The 20,077-nt window shown below is 31.0% G+C and overlaps 1 protein-coding gene and 1 long non-coding RNA gene across 4 annotated transcripts in view; both read left to right on the top strand.

Moving 5' to 3' along the window:
* FBXL17 (F-box and leucine rich repeat protein 17) overlaps nucleotides 1–20,077 on the top strand; it is a 494,438-nt gene that overhangs the window by 75,668 nt on the left and 398,693 nt on the right. The gene's annotated exons all lie outside the window — the stretch shown is intronic.
* LOC123609417 lies at nucleotides 11,780–18,713 on the top strand. The gene is made up of 3 exons (XR_006717775.1): nucleotides 11,780–13,577; nucleotides 15,132–15,216; nucleotides 17,341–18,713. It is a non-coding gene; the product is annotated as an uncharacterized LOC123609417 (long non-coding RNA).

The following is a 20,077-nucleotide window of genomic DNA, read 5'->3' as shown; positions in this document are numbered from 1 at the left end:
CACTTTTTGGTGGTGTCTAGCTTGGATTCCAGAGGTAATCATTCTAGGTTGTATATTAATAGTTGCACATTTGCAAATAACTAATTTAAAAAGTGAAAGTTATCAAAATTTAAATTGCTTTTCTGAGATAATTTTATCCAACTAAAACAATTACTTTTAGATTATCGATTTTTGTCTATTTAAAATATATTAGGGATGTTTATAACTATTTTCAAAATTATTTTGCATTTAAGAAATATTAGTATAATGCTGCTATGAAAACATTGAAATCTTCATATTATTTCAAATGTCTTATAAAGTAAATTCTGCTGAAAAAGTTAAGTAACTCAAGTTGTCTCATTGTGAATACTTTCTGCATTGCAGTGCACAGATAAAATTCATTAGATATAACCTCTCCACAATGGTAGTTGTTTGTCCTAACCAAATTAGAAATGCTTTAATCCAATGCTTTAATCCAAGAAATATGATATTTAATTTTGTTTTATTTTAGGAGTAATGCCACACTGTTAATTTTACTATCAAAGAAAATTTCAGAGAAAGTACATATTAATGTATTTAAAAATCTCTTAATGGGAATGGTGATTTTTTTTCCTGTTGCTAACTCTGTTCATGCTGTACTTAGATGATCAATTTCAAGAATGAGATTGATAATATAATTTTAACACTATTACATGGAAGAAAAAATGAAGTGGAATGGCTTATTTAAAATACTTCGTTTGTTGTCTGTATATGTAGAATAAAAACATTGGAAGGCAAGCACTGTTTGTCCCCACCTTGTGTCTCTAAGGGGGAGTAGACAAAGCAGAATGTTCCAGCTGTGTCACATCAAGCATAGTCATTCATGGTTGGGTTTGGCCTTGTTTTGGGGATGTGCTATAACTTATTTTTTAAATGAATATTTAATTTTTGCTGTGGTTTTTAAAACAGTAGTGTTAAAAAAACTTTTAATAATTAATTGCAATTGCCCTATCACAAATATGATGGATGTTAGACAGTTGTTTTTATAACCATTACTTGTTTGGCTTATGGTTTTAATGCCATGGATGAGAATGTTAAACATTTCATTCTGAGAGCAGTTGTATTGTACCTTTATCTTGTGTGCTGTTGATTCCATATACTTTAAATTCTAAGTCTCTCATGCCTATGATATATTGGGCTACTGTTTTCTGTTTATGATTGCATACAGTGCTCAGAAAGGCTTAATTAAACACAGTTTTGATGAGGAAGAACTAAAATAATATCTCATATTTGAAAATATCATATACAAATAGTAAAAGTTACCAAATGCTGTCAGTTTTTAAAACCAGTTTTCACTTCTTGCCTCAGAAATGTCAGGGCCTCTTTGCTTGTTGGTTATTGAAGAACATTGTTTTCTATATACTCTTTTTAAAACAATATTGGATTGTTTGAGATTTATTTAAAAATAAAAATAAAAATGATTGCAAAGATATTAACACATAGCACCATATAAGGTGTATAATAGGAGTTTGGTAAATACTTTTGCTTGATATTTGTGCAACTTACTGTTTTGGTAAAGCTGTAGGAAGGGTGAAAACCTGCTAAGACATTAAGTTACTGGATGTGGTATTACTCTGTTTTTGAACATGATATATGAGTATGTACCTCATTACTATTATTTTAAAATAGGTCATCTTTTTGTTGTTTGTGTTGGTCTCTTTCTCAATATTAGAGAACCTAACATTCATTTGTTAGGAAGGAAAAACATTCACAGTTTTTATAGCTGTCTGTTAATTAGTATGTTATTTTGTTGTATGTACAGGCAATGAAATGTTTTGTGAATTGTTTCATGAAAGTCATTTTAGACAAGAACGATATATTTAATTTTATCGTTATTTAATGATCTATTAAAGATTTTATTTTGGAAAATACAGCTCCAGTAAAAACAGTTAAGTTTCATGTGATTATTTGTTTACTAATACAGACTGATAGATAGGATACATACATAAAATGCTTTTGCCTTTAAATCACTGGATATGTAAGGTGCATATACTTTTATACTAAAATTACTGTTCCATTTGATTGCTGAAATTCTTTACAGGTTTTGGGATATTTAATATTGCTTTACGATAACATTTTTAATATGACTAAGTGTTATGTGGATACTGGCATATTTTTTTTAATGAATTTGGCATGTTAAGATGTATGGAAATGCTTTCTTATTGTACTTAATTAAGGTGATTAATCTTCAGTGTAACATATCTTAATTTTTATACCAAAATACTTGAGTGTTTTCTTTAGCAGATTGCAGGAAAATTATTGTTATCATTAAAAGTGCTCGTTAAAAGTTATGACTAAGGTTTTGGTAGTATGATTGTAACAAATAAATGAATATACATAGGTTTAGTTTTTGGAGAACTAATATGTCAACTTCACATGGTTTTAAAAACTTTTTAATCGAAAATATAATACAGGAAATTAACATTTAGCAACACACCTGTTTCACTTAATACCTGATGGGACTTGATAGAAACATAACTCAGAACTAGAAATTGAGATACTTTGTATGATTGGTAATTATTACTATAAAGAATTTTAAATGTGATGGTTTTAATACATACACAAATTAAGTTTTAAAAACCTAAAATGGAACAATGTATATTGGCTCCATATCACAAGTGGTATTTTGTGTGATTAGTTGGGTTTACAATAACTTACAAGATTTCTAATAGTTTAATGATTTGGTGTGATTTAGTGATTACTGATCTCTAAAATATCAATAGTATAATTTCCATTTTGTGTTTATTCTATGGTATCTAATGGTGTGCAGTTATTTAATTCATTTGCTTATTGTATTTACAACATGGCCTTGCTGTTTAAAAATGACTACTTGATAGGCAAGGCTAAACTATATGGAATCTAGTTTGTTTAATAATGAGTGGGCATCGTTCAACACAAGAAATCAGTGTTGTCTTCTAAATGTGAAGATGTTTCTCACTTTTTTGTTTTGATATTTTAATGTTAAAAATTTTACAGTTCATATTTAAAGATAGCTATCATTTATATGTATAAACTTTTGAATACCTGCCGTATAAAAGGTTCTACACAATGATGACTAGTGCTTGTGTTGTGAAAGGTAGGATTTTATTAATCATCTATTAAGTGTCTTATAGGTTTAACTTGTGATCTATGACAGAAGAAATTTGTTGTTACAGGGAGTTATTTCATGAGAAATTAGAACTTGATTTTGCCTTATAAAAATGGGTTACATTTCAAATACAATTCTAGTACGTGTTGGTAATCTTTTAAAAATGTGTTTCTCTTGTAAGTATTTTAATCATAGTAGATCATCTTTTTTTCTTCTTTAAAGAGTTTAGAGGGTCAGGTAAGCAGGATGGGTTTTACTGGAAGTCTTAATCTTTCCTAAGGGTAGAGTTTCATTGAGTTCATATTATGTCATTTTTCATGAATCATAATACATCCCATTTGGGATAGATCTGTGTGGAACTTTTTTTAAAGAGTCTCATTACTGACGACCCTTGTTAAATAGATGTCAAGAGATGGCCTCATCAGCAAGGTGTGTGTGTTTACAGGGCAGCATTGTGGTCAGACATTAGTTATATATTGTGTCCATTTTGTGACATTTAAAAATGAAGGCTATTTACTTATTGGACTTACTCTATATATCAAAGATAAATGTTTCCTATTATCCATTCTAAAGTATTCTGTAGAGTTACAACATGTTAATTTGTTTTTAAATACCCTCTGTATTTTAAAATATTGGAAGATGTTAGATTTATATCCTAATTGAATTATCAAATGATATACATTAGCAAGCAGAATTTTAATTGTAGTTGAAGAGTCTTTGAGTTTTTATGAGAATGTGGTGCCGAATTAAATATGTTTGATGCTTGGTTGCTTGAAGTGTTTTTCTTTTTTTTATTATTTTTTTTTGAAGCGTTTTTCTTTTTTGACAACTTTCATATTTTTGGAAGAAAATAAAGTCTAGTTGTATTATGATTGGAAGAAAAATACTGAGAGAAAACTGTTATCAGGTTTGATTAAAATTATGCAAGTTTGGGGTGATATTTAGTGTGCTATTTCACTTTTTTGATATAAGAAAACTATTTTGAAATATAGTACATTTAAAGTTTATTGACTGTAACATTACTAAAATTATATATAACTTTTCACCTCACCATTCAGATGCACAAAAGTTAAGTTATAAGGGGGAGAATCTTCCCGATCTTACTAAGGTATTTCTGTTTTTAACAACAGATTCAAAATAAGTAAAACCAAAAATAGGTCGCTCAAGCACATTTTCTTCTTACTTCTCTAGATCTTATAAGCTCTAGATAGATTCTAAAGAAGATACATTACAATTTTTTTGAATGTATTTTTCTTTTTTGCTTCAATAATAATGTGACCTTACTGATATGCTCTTTTCATAAGTTTTTATTATTTTTGCTTTCTAATGAGCTGCATTTTTGCAACCTTGTTACTTGATCAGTTTCAAAAAAAATATTCATCTATCATTCTTAAGTGATTTTTAGATATAGTTGTCATATTGAACATAATGATGTATTACATGGCACTTATATTTTTCTTCATAAAACTAAATAAAATGGAAAAACTTTTTAAAATAGGAAAATAAGACAATAAATGGTCTTAATATTTCAATGGGTTATAAAATTCACCTATTAAATTGGTGTTATGATACCTGTCCTACCTAGGATGTAAGATTATAGACTAAAACAAGATTAGAGCTTTTAAAGGATTTTATAAGCTATAAGTGTTATACAAATATATTATTACTCCAGATGTTAGGACTCCAGAGATTTTCTTGCCTTATTTTAGAATGATGAAATGAAATAAACATATTTTATCACTTTTATAAGTAGTAATTTCAGAAACTGAATGTTATTTTTTGCTTTTTTGTGGGGGCTAATATCTAGGTTGTATAGACAGACCATTTAACTTTCTAATACTATATTAATCTGAATTAAATTTGTAATGTGGAAGAAGAAATACTCAGATTAAAAACAAAATTTAGGATTAAAGTTAATAATATCAATTTGTCATTTGTTAATTATAATATCAAATGTGCCAGTCATTATAGTAGAACATTAAATTATAAATTATTTCCCTTGTGCTATTTTTCTGAATTCACTTATGGGAAAATCTTAGCAATTTGCTGTTTCACACCAAATTATAAATTGAATCTTTTTAAACATAGTTTAAAAACTTCTTGACTATACCATTTCAATGCTGGCCGACAGTGTAAAGTTTATGGTTATTCTTAAGAGTATTTTTGAAGTCATAGATTTTTTCTCTTTACCACAGTTCAGGGGAATATATTCAGAAGACTCTAGAAAAATGTTAGTGTTTAAGGTTACTCAGTTACTTATTAAATATTAGTAGTATTTTAAGGAAAATGTTTTAAATACGGTCTTTTTTTTGCTTTCATTTTAGGTGTTTAAATTGTTGTATTTTTAAATAATTTCAAAGTAGAAGTGTTACAAAAATAGTACAAAGAACTCCTATATACCCTTTGCCTAGAATTATTAATTTTTAGCATTTTGCCACCAAATATGGTATTTCCCATTATCCTCTATTTTGACTGTGAATGCATTTTTCATTATGGTAACTATTCATAGTACTATGATTTTTATTTCTAGATCTTTTATTGTCAGAACCTTCTTCACATAGTTTTTGTAAAATTTTTATTATAAAGTTACTATATTGGTTGTCCAAAAAATAGTTTTAGATATATTTGGGACTGAGGCATTAAATACAGTGTGCAGAATTATAAATGGTGATATGAACCTAAATATTTTACAGAATCTGTTGTGTTCATTTTCACTGAGGCTGATGAGTGAAACGATAGCTCTTATCTTAGTAGTGGGTAGAGGAATAATGGAAATATAGTAATATATAAATATAAACAATTGAAGATAATTACCAAACTCAATATTAGACTGTTTCATCCTTCTTTTGCTGAGGTCTAACTCTTGCTGAAATGTAAATGAGCTGAATAGTTTAGTATAGCTACTAAGGTTATATTTTGCAGTTGTTAGCTTGCTATAAATGAATGACAGAACTAGGTCTGTCTGTTTTAATTCCTTCCTCACTAACACAGTGATGTACTTCCATGTAGCAAAAGGTAGAGTTAGCGTTAAATGGCCTTAAGCTTCTGCTTTTTGAAGATACATGGCCCATTGTTTTCACATTGAAATATCTGCTTTCAAAGCATGTTTATCCAGTCTGGGTGCGCAAGTTTGGAAGTAAATGTAGGTAGGGCTTATTCCAGAAGAGTTGTGATCCCAGTTACTTACCTGAATAGAATGGCTTATATATACATTGTTGGTGTTAGAAGAATTATTATCAGGTAGTAAGTTGGGAGAGGTGAATTCTTCTTTCTAACACCTTGCAATTGTCTAATTTATGCACCATTTGAAAACAAAATTGTCCTGTCTATTCAATGGGTAAGAAGTGAAGAAGAACTGAAAGTGGAAGTTGGAAGGACAAATAAAGTAGCATGAGCATTGGATAGTTGTTGAATCTTTAGCAACTGAGATTTGGCTGTATGTAAATGTTCGCTTCCATTTAAAAATATGACAGAAACAATCAGTTGGAGTTTGTTAATTGATTCAATTTAAATTAAGTTGTATTTCATACAAGTAACTTTGGTCTGACCTGAAAACAGGAAATCGATGACTGCCATTAGCTTATTATGGTGGAATGAGGGAAGAGTATGCTGTAACTACTGGTATGACTAGGCACTAACTTAGAAATTGTCAGTATTGGGCATTTTAATTAGAAGGTCCTGAAAAAAGAATATATATTTGTGAATGTTATATAGAATAACATATATTTGTGTTTCCTCAGAATAGTGAAAAATTTACATACTTGTATTTTTAAGGATAGAAATGATTTTACTCTATTAAAGTACTTTTTAAGTAACAAATTCAGGATTAGAATAGCAGGTTTATTTTCCTTAAGTTTTACAGGGCTCTTCAACTGAAATTTAGGTTTATAAAAGTTAGGGTTTTTTGCTCACACTTTGGCATTTGTGCAGTGTCGTAACATGTGTGACTGCTTAAATAGAAGATACGTGTGAAATTACTCTCATCCCACTGTTGGGTTGCCTTCCAGCAATGGCTTGTACTGCTATAATCAGGCAATCTGCTACTCAGGATATTTAAGTTTAGAAAAAGGAGATTCTATTTTTTTTTTTTTTTTAAATAGGAATAAGGGAACTTGCTTTTCTACATGGAAAGGTTGCCATACTAGCTATGGTTGCATCAGAAGTAGAGGTAGTTCATGACCTACAAATGAGCAGTTTCCAGCATTGAATTTTTAAAGATGTGCTTTTTTTTAAGGAGTTGAGTGGAACTAGGAACACCTTTTCCTAGGAGTGTTTTATGTAATGTGTTTCTAAGCTAGTCTACGTAGCATTTCCTATGAACTATAATACTGCTGCGATTATGAGGCCTAGCTGCTTTTGATAAGAATATTTCTATAGAAAAATATCTTCAGAGCACTAGGTTAGGAGATTCAGAGGACACATTTCTGTCTTTTCATGATGACTCCAAAGACCTGGACAGGAACTTCAGCAGTGAGCTAGCTGGGGGCACAGAAGTAGGTGTTGGAATCTGGGGAACAGGTTTTTTACTTTGGAAGCTAAAGGGTCTGACTAGAACTCTTCCATTGAAAATACCTAGAACACACTCATTATTTCCTGGCATTGGGCCTTCATCTCTTCTCTTCTTAGGTTCATTACTAGCCTCTTGTTATCATCCACTCTTTTTGTAACTAGGATTTTTTTTCTTCAACTAAGACACAAAATAGTGTTAGTATTCCCTTCTCTTTTCCTATCATCAGAGCAAGTCTTCTATCTTTTTGAGGTTTTCTAAGAGTTTATACAAATAACAGAGATTTGGAGAAGGAATAAAAAACACTTCGGGAAAGCTCAGTCCAAGGACAGATAGCAGTGGTGGATATTTGGGGATTCAGAAACCAAAAGTCATTTTCTGTATAGACTTCATTGTTGCATCTCCAAGGGAGATCATGAAAAGAATTAGTGTTAAAAATGTATGTGAAGGAAGGGTAGGTAGGTTAACTTTTTTGCAATGGGGAACTGAAAGTAGAATGCGATCATTTCAATGGTGCTTACCTTTCCCTTATTTCCATTTCCTCTTTAGTCCCAAATTTAATTTGTGTTGACCTGGTCCTGACTTGTTCCCTACTTGAAGCCAGAATGGTGACGGCTGGAGTTTTCTGAAGAAGTTTGCCGACAGTTTGGCTAGGAGAGGAAAGGAGATTAAATCTCTATAGGCAGCAGCAGATAGTGAAGGAAAATTATCCGTGGATTTTCAGTCTTGGGCCATGCGGGACATGTGTAAGTAGGTGATGCTTGCAAGTCACATACTGCTTTTTGTTTAAAGCAAAAGAAGCCTATGTTCCACACTTTGATGTTAAATAATGATGTAATGGTTATTTAATAGGGCAGTGGTAGAGGGCCCTGCAAGAAAATTAAGTAAGTATTCTAACATACATAATTTATTGATTCTTCAGTAGATATAGCTCTAAATTGTTTTTTTTTTTTTTTGAGACAATTTAAAAAAATACCTTAAGAGTTCTAAGGGAATTTTTTTTAATGTAAGAAACTTGCTAAAGTTTCAAATGATACACGTTGCAACCATAGTTAGGTTATTTATTGAAGCTACACAGTTTAAATGGGCAATTTCTGACGTAATTAAACATTGTGGGATATAGATAGTCTAAGAGGATTATTAAATGAAAACAGGGTGGGTAAATTTGGAGTAGAGGATTTAAAAAAAATGATTTCTTAGAGTAAAACAGTTTTTAAGTTTGGTAATAGGGAGCTACTTGGGTAGAAAAGGAATAGTTAGTTCATATATTATGGGTCAGGGTAAATGAATAGTGTGGAAAGTGCTTTTTTCTTAACCTCACTGTCCTTTTGCAGCTACTGGAAACGGTAGTCCACTCACAAATTTTACCTGTTTTGTGAGACCTTGCAGTTTTAAAACTGTGATCTTCTATAGGATATCCTATTTCAGAACATCCTGGTGATGGTTAGGAAGGCCTGAATAATTCTCAAACAATTATTTAAAAGTAGCTCTTAATGCACAGAAATTCACCTGCCCTGAAAGACCTTAAATATTTAATTTATAGAATGATACTTTGCATTTGATAGAAATTTTAAATTTTAGAAAAACTTTTTAGTGATTTTTAGCTGTCAGACTTATCCTAAATAGAATAGTTTTCGTTTGAATTATTAGATATGGAGTATTATTTTAAACATAAACAGATGAGAAGAGGTAGAGAATCCTTTTATTTCTTTATTTTGCTTTTTTAAATTACAAAATCAGTACATCGTCATTAAGGAAAGCTTGAAAAACACAAAGCCAAAATGGCAGAAATCACAAATTACCCAGAACCCAAAGACAAATGAATCACTGTTTATACCTGATTGAATATTGTCAGCATTTTTCTATGTAAATATAATTTGTTTTTCCAAAAAAATGTTATGTTTTATATATGACTTCACTAATTAATATATTTTAAACATTATCCTATAACAAGAAGTAATTTGGGAGAACATCTACAGAAGAGTTTACACCATAGACTAGATAACTAAAGGTCACTCATTTAAATTTAAACCTTTTTCAACCTTTCTAAAATACTTTGTTAAAGAGAATATATTAAGATAGACTTTTCTGGTTGATTCAGGGTCATCACTATAACTATCAATACACTCAGGGTCAATTGAGAGGTATAGGAGTACTTGACTTGATAGTCAGTGGCTCCAGACCATTATTTTTTAGGTTTCATGATGGATACCTAAAAACAATGTGTTCAGTACAAAAGAGAGGGATAGTGTAATAACCAATAAATGACAGTGATTGAAGTAGACATAATCATGACAGTGAATTAATATATTTAATGGCATGGAACAATTACTAGTGTTAGTACTTTGGGTTTTTTGTATACCAACTAGTGATAATGAGAGAAGAGAGAGAGTATGAAGGTTCAAGTTCTCTTTTATGTAAGACTTTCACATTGCACATAACTTAAAATACTATGATTCAACACTCTGTGGACATCATGATGGAAAAATGGCAGCCTTATTCTTTATACCGAGAACGATAAAGTACTTGACAGACCCACAGTGAAAGGCCCCTTTACTTAAAAGAAGTAAGAGTCTGGCTAGATAACTTGCTCCAAGGTAAATAATAATACTTAACATGTGAATCCAGCACTCTGTGATATACTTTACCTATTTTAACTAGTTTAGTTCTCATACCATCTCTATGAGGTAGGTAATATTATGTCCATTTTTCATATGAGGAGACTTGAAGCACAGAGAAATGAAAGCTAGTAAGTTTCAGGGCCAAACTTAGAATCTGGACACTATCTCATTAAAATCCATGTGCTTAACCACTACTTTGTGCTGCCTCTGTTACAGCAAATAAGGCCTAATGTTGTTTTAGGCATAAAAGTAGTAAAAATTCCTCTTGGAGATCTGTATCCTTTAGTAATTTATATTAAATGTATAACCACTATTGTGTCCTTCTCATTCATTTCAGAGCATTACAAAATTAAATCTCGAGGCCTACTTGAGGCACTGGGAAGTATATTTTCCCTATATCTAAATGCTCATAGGATAATAACAATAATAAATGTACTTACATGTTTTTCAAGAAAATGTATAAAAATTTACCCCCAAAGTAAAAAGATCCTTTAAAAATATACAAATTCATGTATCTCCATTAATGTAGACAATTATGAATAAGATTTAAAAATTCCAGTGTAATGACCCTTAGATATCAGAGTCTGCTCTGAGTACTACAGTGGTACTTTTAGATCAGTTTTACTTTGCTAGTAAAGGCTCAAGCAGTAGGTTTTGATATAAATGTAGTAGATCCAAACTGTCAGGTTTGGTTGTTGTTGTTGTTGTTGTTGTTGTTGTTGTTGTTGTTGTTGTTTTAAATAGGAATGGAAGTGAGCAGATGTATTAAACAGTAAAGGTTAATATTTTTTTAAGTTTATTTATTTTGAAAGAGAGAGAGTTGAAGGGGCAGAAAGAGGCAGAGAGAGACAATACCAAGCAAGCGCTATACTATCAGTATGGAGCCTGATGCGTGGTTCGAGCTCACGAACCGCGAGATCATGACCTGAGCCGAAATAAAGTGTCAGACGCTCAACTCACTGAACCACCCAGGTGTACCAAGATCAATATTGTTTTGAGAAACTTTAGTTTCAGAACTAGATAGGTAAATGTATGGATGTTTCTTTCTGTGGAGATTGCTCAAAACTGTTGGAAAAGGACCCTTAGCAACTGCTTGAGTATTGACTCCAACTACCTCCTGTAAACGGAGACTGCTAAATAATTCTTAGTCTTATTCTCTTTCTGTATAAACCTTTATATTCAGTTCAAACTGAGTAATGCTCAAAGCTCAGTTGGACTGAACTCATAATCTTATCTATCTCTTTGAATCTGTTTTTCTTTTGAGTTCTTGTTCTTGGGTAAAATCCTTCAATGTTTGTTTCCGTAGAGATTCCACATTCCTTAGAATGGTTAGCAGTATCCCTCTTGGCTTGACTTCCACTTAGCAAATCTTGCTCCTACTATGCCCTTACAAACCTACCATGCCTTAGCCGAATTCACGTGTAGTTTTCTGAACATGATGTTCACACTTACTTTCCTGCTCAAATTTCTCTTTCCCCTCTTTTCCATCAGGCTCATCTTTTAAGACTTGTTGGTTTATGACAGCTTTATCAGGTAGGTATTCTTATCTCTACATTTTTCATATGAGGAAATTAAAGCTTAGAAAGTTTATCTTTCTCAAGAACTGTTCAAATTCCTGTCTTAGAAATTAGAAATTGGGAAAATGAATCCATTCCTTATAGAAAAATTTTATTGTAGACATACAGTAGAGAATCAGTTCCTAATGGAAAAACTTTATTTTTATTTTATCATAGAGCAAGATCAGGAAGAGATCTCCTTCCACACAGGGGAAGGAAATTGTTTTTTTTATTATGTATGAGGCTGAGATTGAAGGTGATGGAAAGGAAATAATTGAATATGAGGGGTTGAAACACCATGTGAGGAGAGAGGGTAAGGGCTCTCTTGGTGGCTAGGTCTTTTCATTCTTGTGTTGATAACTGTAAGAGACTTCCTTTCTCTGGAGTTCATTTGAATTGATTTTTGGTTCTTTGTGACCTAAAGGTCCAAATTAAAGCAGACCTGTATATTTGTATATATTTGCTAGCTTAGTTTCAATTAAGTAGAGGAAATCTTGACTGAAAAGTGATTATATTCCAGAAGTGTATTTATGAATTTGATTGGAATCTAGGAAATGGTTTCTCATGAAAACAATTATAAGTGATAATTATATTCTTTAGTTAGTTCATATAGGTTATATCAGGTTGAACTACTATATATTATTATGTAATAAAAATAGATAACACTATTGAAATATGTTTATTAAAGTAAAGTCAGTGATTCAAATGAAGACTAAAATAGTTTTTCTCAAATGCTGGTACCTGAAGAAAAGCAGACTTAATTAAAGAAGCATAGGGTAGTAGATATAAATTTACATGACAGTTTTGGCTGCTTCATATTTATTTAAAACAACTGTATTGAAGGTGTTTAGTATCCATGACAGATAATTTGTGTTTAAAACTGTAATGAAATGAGAAAGGATGGAGATATATTTCTTTGGTCTGTGAAAGATAGAGGGAAAGGAACATGATACATGATCCCTACCTCCTATGTTAAAAGCATTATTTGTGGGCACCAAATTTCTGTTCATTGGTTCTTAAACTCTTCGGTCTGTGGACCACTTTATACTCTTAAAAGTTATTCAGGACACCAACGAGTTTTTGTTTATGTTGTTATGTCTATTGATATTTTTTGTACTTGAAATTAAAAAAGAAATATTGAATATAGAGACATACATTCCATTAGTCATCAGAGTGATTATGTTATCACAAGGTCATATAGTGTCTGAGAAACTCCACTGTATACTCAGAAAATGAGAGTAGAAAAGGCATTTAACCTGTTAGCCATATTATTAAAATAGTTTTGACTTTATAGCTATCCTGAGCAGGTCTTGAGTGAGAAACCCTGGATCAAACTTTGAAGACTGCTCCTGTAGTTATAGTAATTCTGTTTTGAAACTCTTTATTTTAAATGGGAGAAGACTTTAGTCTTCTTAAGTCGATGCAAGAAATAAACCATTTTCAGAATGTGTATATTTTATGTTGAGCAAACTCATCACTCTTAAATTCAGTTATTTTACATAATGAAAGAAAACAATTTGAGTTGACTTTGTATTTAGTTTTAGATTGGATGACCAAAATATGAAGAAAAAAAGAGATGGATAGTGTTGATTATAGGTGTGTGTGTGTGTGTGTGTGTGTGTGTGTGTGTGTGTGTGTGTGTGTTGGGGAGAAGTGTTTTGGTCAAATGGAATTGAGCTGGTACTGGAAATGTGATCTCTGTGGCTCATCTAATGGTGGTCATTTTGCTCTGTTTTTAGCCATACATTGTGGTTCACTATATGGCTGTTACTTGAGTCCTATACCAGGTAATTTAGAGACCACAGTTAGTAAAGGGAATATATTTTCAAGCATTCTTAGATATGAAAGAATCTCATGATCTTTCTGAGCCTTAGGAAGGATGTTTATATTAAGACTTAAGCACTTTGTGTTGTTACTAACACTAGCTGGATTTGAACCAGGGACTTTAATGTAATGGTGAAGCTGTACAATTTGGTGTACAACTGTTTTTTAAAAAAAGAAAAAATTTTAACATTTATTCATTTTTGAAAGGCAGAGAGAGACAAAGCGCAAATGGGTGAGGGGCAGAGAGAGAGGGAGACACAGAAACAGAAGCAGGCTCCAGGCTCAGAGCTATCAGCACAGAACCCAACGCAGGGCTCGAACTCTCAGACCGTGAGATCATGACCTGAGCTGAAGCCGACTGAGCCACCCAGACACCCCTACAACTGTTTTTTTAAAAAGTCGGTAGTATTTGCCCCTTATATATTAGGTACTCTATTTAGTAAGTGCATGCAAATCACCTTTTTTTCCCCCTTTACATTGAGTTACATGTTAACTTAATTGTAACATTTTTGGCTGAGAGGAATTCTGTGCCTTCCTTTTAAGTAATCTGCACCCCATCTGGGGCTTGAACTACGACCCTGGTTTCAGGAGTCACATGCTCTACTGATAGAGCCAGCCAGGCATCTTAATTCTGTGGCTTTTTTATAAAATAAAAAAAATTATTTTGAACTGTGAATTATCACCAGTTTTTCGTTCAGCATAGGTTTTTCTTAAAAAAAACAAAAACAAAAACAAATTATATCTACATATGAATTCCATAGAGTGCATTGCAAAAAAAACTATTAGTGTGTATGTATATATATAAGGGCCATATGCCAATGTCTGTAAAACACTTTGAATTAAAATATCCCACAAATTACAAACATACTATTCCTTAAAATATTTAAATATAGTAAATATCACTTAAATTGAAATACTGCATATATTTCCTAAATGGTTCAATTAGGTTTAGGCGTTTTGATGAGGAAAATTATTATCTTAATTATAGTTGCTTCTTTAGAAGAAAGTTTTCAGGTTTTGTGTGTAGAATTACGTTTTCTAAGTATCTTAATTTTTCAGTGCCTCTCTGAGGCCTAGGCAATGATGAGCTAATTCACTTTTTTGAAAGGGCTAATTTGGAAGTGATTATTTCTTCAGGCTAAAGATTTGTTTGGAGAGTCTTGTAACAACTTAACTGAGTAGAGTCAGGAAGCAATCTGGATTTCTAACTTTCTTTTTGAGACTCTGTTTGAAGTAATTATTCCAAAAACAAAGATGAACCCTCCACTCACTTTTTTTAGGGAAATTACTCAATGACATTGTATTGATATAATTCATTTTTGAAGTATTTTTGACTAGTGATGACTTTATATTCATTTAAGAGTAATCATTAGACTATCTTTGGCTATTTTAGTGTAAACTTTTGTTTTTCCTTGGATGTGTCAATTTAGTTACATTGATGACATCTGTATTTTCAGCTAAATTAGCCTTGACCAACTGCTTTATTGATTGGTCCAAATTTGTGGCATGTTTTTCAGAAAGACTTATGATGGGTTGGCGCACAGAAATGTCATATTTCAATCACGACATGAGAAATGGTTGGATTGCCTGTCCTACTAGGAGGTATTCTTAAAATTAGTTATCCTGTTATATCAATACTCGTATCTCCCATTAAGAATGAGAAATATTTAGATTTTGTTATTACCAGTTTATTTATAAATTCATAGAAATTATCATTCGAGGAATTAATGTGCCAAACTTCTTTGGATTCTGTATTTTTTACTCTTCTTCTAAATAGGAATATATGTCTCTGAGTAAATAATAACCTACTCTGTTGATACTGATAACTTATAATTGATATAATTGACTATAACTGATAACTCCATTTATGCTGATAACTGTAATTTTCCAGGAATAATGAAGCTTTATCACTTAGCATTGATGCAAGAATAAGTATTATTTCTCCAGCTTTTAATTTTTTTTCTTAAGACTAGATCTACAGAATTACAAATAAAAACAAAAATATAAAACTTACATCAATTAAATTTCCATTATATAAAGATAGTAGTTAACATAGTATTTAAATCTTTGTCCATGAGAAATGTGACTTCAAGTGCTGTGTAAGAAAGATGTCAGAATCTTGCAGCATAGGTAAACTGTAGTAACTGTGTGCTAAAAGAAATGTTGTAAAATTACTGGCTTAAAATTGTTTTGTAATTCAGATGGTGCCAACAGTTCTTCATGAAAAGGTGACTTGTTTTAAAAATTCCATTTATTAATATGCATTTTAAAGCTTTTAAACTCATTTTAGGTTTTTATCACTTAATTTATCTATATAAATATGTGCCTCCTCCATTTTGAGAGTAGTTGATAGAAAACCGAGCAACAAAATAAAGCCAAAGGTCTCAGAATTAACAAGTGGTAGAAATAACAACTCAGAGATCCTTGAGTTTTATTTGTACTGTTTCTTACATTCAGTAGACAAAAATGCAGTGAAAAGCTATAATTAAAATGCTACAGTGGTTACTTTATGAATCAGTTTCATTTCATAGAAAAAAACCTTTAGTAGGTATGTTGCTTTTTATTATGTTCATGTATACATATACTTTACTACAGTCTATAATCTAATTATAGACCATATTTTAAGCTATTATTTTAAACTATAAACATATTTAAACATACATATATTCTTTGATATTCATTTTATTTTCCTAACTGTGATCTTTAATTATAAATCATTTTGAGTCAACAATATTTTGGAACTAGCAGAACTCTACCCTTATATATATATAACAATTCCATGTAGGCCTTCATTATATAAATTCTAGGTAATAAAAATGTAGCCAGAAATACACATCTTTATTTTTTTCCTTTCTCTTTGTTGCTTTGTGTGTGTGTGTGTGTGTGTGTGTGTGTGTGTGTAAAAGAAGCTAAGTGACTTATTTCATACTAATGAATAATTTTTAGGTCTAGGAGCTGCCCTCTAGGTTTTCTCAAATTGCTACCATAGCAAAATAAAACTAAGTAAAACTCCATAGAATGAATATATCTTTCTGTATATAGAACATTGTTAAACATATTTACTTTACAGTAAAAATCTCCATATGGAGATAATTAAGTAATATAAAAGAATCAGGTCTTTTATAGCCATTAATTTTTAACAACTGCCCTATAATACAGTAGGTAATTTGGTCTGCACATTTAATTAAAACCATTATCTTTCTTTTTGGACACATTTATTGTACAATTCTGAAAGTTGTACATGAAAAAAATTGTGAATCTATTTGTCTCTAAATTAGGCCACTTTGAACAAATAGGGGAAAGAGAGTGTGTCTCTGTGTAAAGAATTATTCATTTTAGATTTTTGAATAGTAAAGTGTATATAAAATTATTTTAGTTATGTCCCTAAAATTTCTTGAGCCAGAGATATAAAAATGAAACCATGTACTCTAATCATTAGCAGAACCAGTGATTAGTTTAAAACATTTTTTGAAAATTTCAAATGAGAGTCTGAAATGTAACCATTTATTTCTGGCTTTAGAAACTATAGATTGTACAAACTTGGAACTGTAATCAAAATTCCCTGTGAGAATGGACACATTACTTTTGAGCTCTAAGAAATTCATTTTCTGAAACCTTTAAGTTTAGGGTCTAAATCTGCACATTTAGGTTCATTTACCCATCATTTTAGATGTTCTGGGAAGAAATATCTAATGATTTTTCCATGACATCTACCCTTTTTTTCAGATTCTCGACTGACATTTTATCGTGTTATTGTGTTCCACGCTATTTAGTTCCTTCTGGAGCCTTCCGAATTTCACATGCACTGCTTTCATCAGCTCCTGCAGAGTGGATAACTTACCTAGGGACCCAGGTCTTGCTGGACAAGCAGGCAATTGTGAACAGAGACAGACTGGCCTTTTTTTTTTTTTTTTTTTTTTTTTGACTTAAATTTTTATATTTTTTGCGTTTTAAAGTATAGATACTCATTTTGGCAATTTATTGAAAAGTAAAAGCCAGTGAGTTTTCTGTAGGAAATACATATCTTTATCTGAAGTGGAAAGATTGTGTAGAAGTGAGCCTGACTACCTGCTGGCTTTTCTTTCCATATTCAGTAACTTTTACATTGTAACTGAAACATTTTTCTATCTCTAAACTAAGTATATCTTTGTTTTCTGGTACATATTTCTGTAATGTAAACATGCTTGTGTAGATCTGAAGAAAACAATGAGAAGCTGTTCTGTATGCACAAAATATGGTGTCTTGTGGGGGTTTACCAAGGAGTAGAAGGGAGGGATTTATTTGAGGAGCTTTAAACTAGTTGCAAACTGGGAATTTATCTTGTATATCATAAAGGTATAATTCTGCCATCAGTTTAAAAGAAAAACAAGATTTTGGTAGACTCTTGACTAAAATGACTTGAACAATGTTAGAGAATTCTAAAAACTGGTATAAATCAGACTGCTATAGAAGAGCAGCAAAAAATTGGGGCTACTTTTTTGATGTGTACTCATTATAATTAGGTGTCTCTGTTGGCAGTTAGGTAACAGGAAAATTTGATATGTTGTATTTTAATGAAATAATGGCACTTTATAAAACTGAAAGTTAATTTTAAATATTGTTTAGCTCAGCCAGCCAGAATTTTGATGTGGATGTGGAAGAAAAGAGTCACCTTATAAAGTGCAAGAATAAATATATATGTTTTTAAATGCTAAAGTATGAATTTTAAATTTTTTTGCTGCTTTTTGAAAATATGTAAGAACTAAATTAGGTTTTTGATTAATGACTAGTTAATAACAGGGAATAAATAAGCATGATTCTAAAAATCAAATAGAATGAATTAGGAATTGTTAAGACTTACGACGCTTTAAAATTCTGTATGAGAAAATAGTGTATTATCAAGGGATGAATTGTGTTTTGTGTTGATCGGGAGCTTTGCTATTTTTAAAAATTTATTTCTATTTTCTGCAATTATAACATTGTTTCCCATCTCTCAGACTGAATTTGAACTGATTTCTTCTTAACACCATTAAGCAACTTAGTAATCAGTGGCATTTAATTTTTGTAAAGCAAAACTTAGGGCTTTGGGTGCTTCCAATAAAACTAAAAAGCCATTGAAATGGTTTTGTTTGGATTTTAGTTTAAATCTGTGTGTTTCCTGCTTTATAGCTCTCCCTTTGACTAATAGATTAGCAGTGCCTTTTTCTGTGCACAGGTTTTATGCAAAAAAGTAAATTTTCTTAATGTCTTCTATCCTTCTTTTTGACATTCAGTAGCCAAATACTTTTTGCCTTATCTTTACATTAAGTAGCAAGAACAGTGTAGCTTGAATAGATTAAAGATTATTGTGTTGGAGTATTTTTTATCATATAATGCTATTAGGTTTTGCAGAATTTCTGTAGTACTCTGTTTCTCCCATTAGAAGAAGAAAGAATTAGTTGTATAATAGATAAATTTAAAATTGTATAATAGAAGCCCTAATTGGGTATTTGTGGAAATGCAAGACTGAAATTGTTTTATCATTCTTCTGGTAAGAAGTAAAAGCATTGCTTTTGGTGAGAATGGCACTTAGAGTTAGAATTCAGCCAGACAATTGGGGCTTCAACTCTTTTTACGAATAAAGAGTATAATGGCCTATAGAAACCTAAATTTTCAGAAATATACTGATTTCTGGCTTAGCTGAATTTCTTAGTTTTGTTTGTTTGTTTTTGTTTTTAAAGCTATCTTTCCAGCAAAGGATAGAATGTTAAATACTTAGAATTCTGAAGCATGATTTGGTATAAAATGACCTAAAATTATTTTTTAATTTATAATAAATACTGGGTTAATTTTTTAAAGTATATTTCTGAGTTGTTTAACATTTTTTTTTTGCAGTATTCAATGTTAATTTTGAAAAGAAATGTTTCAGCAAAATTTTAAAACTGTTTTAGCACTCTTCTGTAGATGAATGGGCAGTCAGTGTCAGTCTTAAAATTCTTTTGCAAGGTAAACAAAATTATTTTTCTCTGTGCAGTAGAAACAGTTAAAATAATGTTTATGCACTGGGTTTTCTCCTGATGTTTGAGTTTTTAAAATTGCCACATAGTCTGAAAATGATTTAATTGTGCTGGAAATGCTTTGGGGAAGATTTATTTTCTTTGTAAGTGGAAATTGAGCACCACCTGTTGGTCAAACATATGTATTTTCATTTGTGATTTCAGCAGAAATATTTTGTTAAGTAATTACATTTCTTAACAACAGAGGTCTTATATAATTCTGTCACAGTATAGATTTATGTCTAAACACTGTATTTCATAAAGTTCACCCGAATGCCTTTATTATTACAGATTATAAAATGATCCACTTTTATCATCTTTACTGTATAAGATATACTGTATAAGTAAGTTTTCCTAACTTTATTGCTATATTCTGCTGAATTATATGTTACCCTCTTAAGGAAGTGGATGGTCTTAACCCTCTGTGTACCTATTAAGTTATTAAAAGA

The sequence above is a fragment of the Leopardus geoffroyi genome, chromosome A1 (genome assembly GCF_018350155.1).
Source record: "Leopardus geoffroyi isolate Oge1 chromosome A1, O.geoffroyi_Oge1_pat1.0, whole genome shotgun sequence".
Lineage (NCBI taxonomy): Eukaryota > Metazoa > Chordata > Mammalia > Carnivora > Felidae > Leopardus > Leopardus geoffroyi.
The sequence above is the reverse complement of the archived record's forward strand: the minus strand, read 5'-3'. Positions and strand labels throughout refer to the sequence as shown.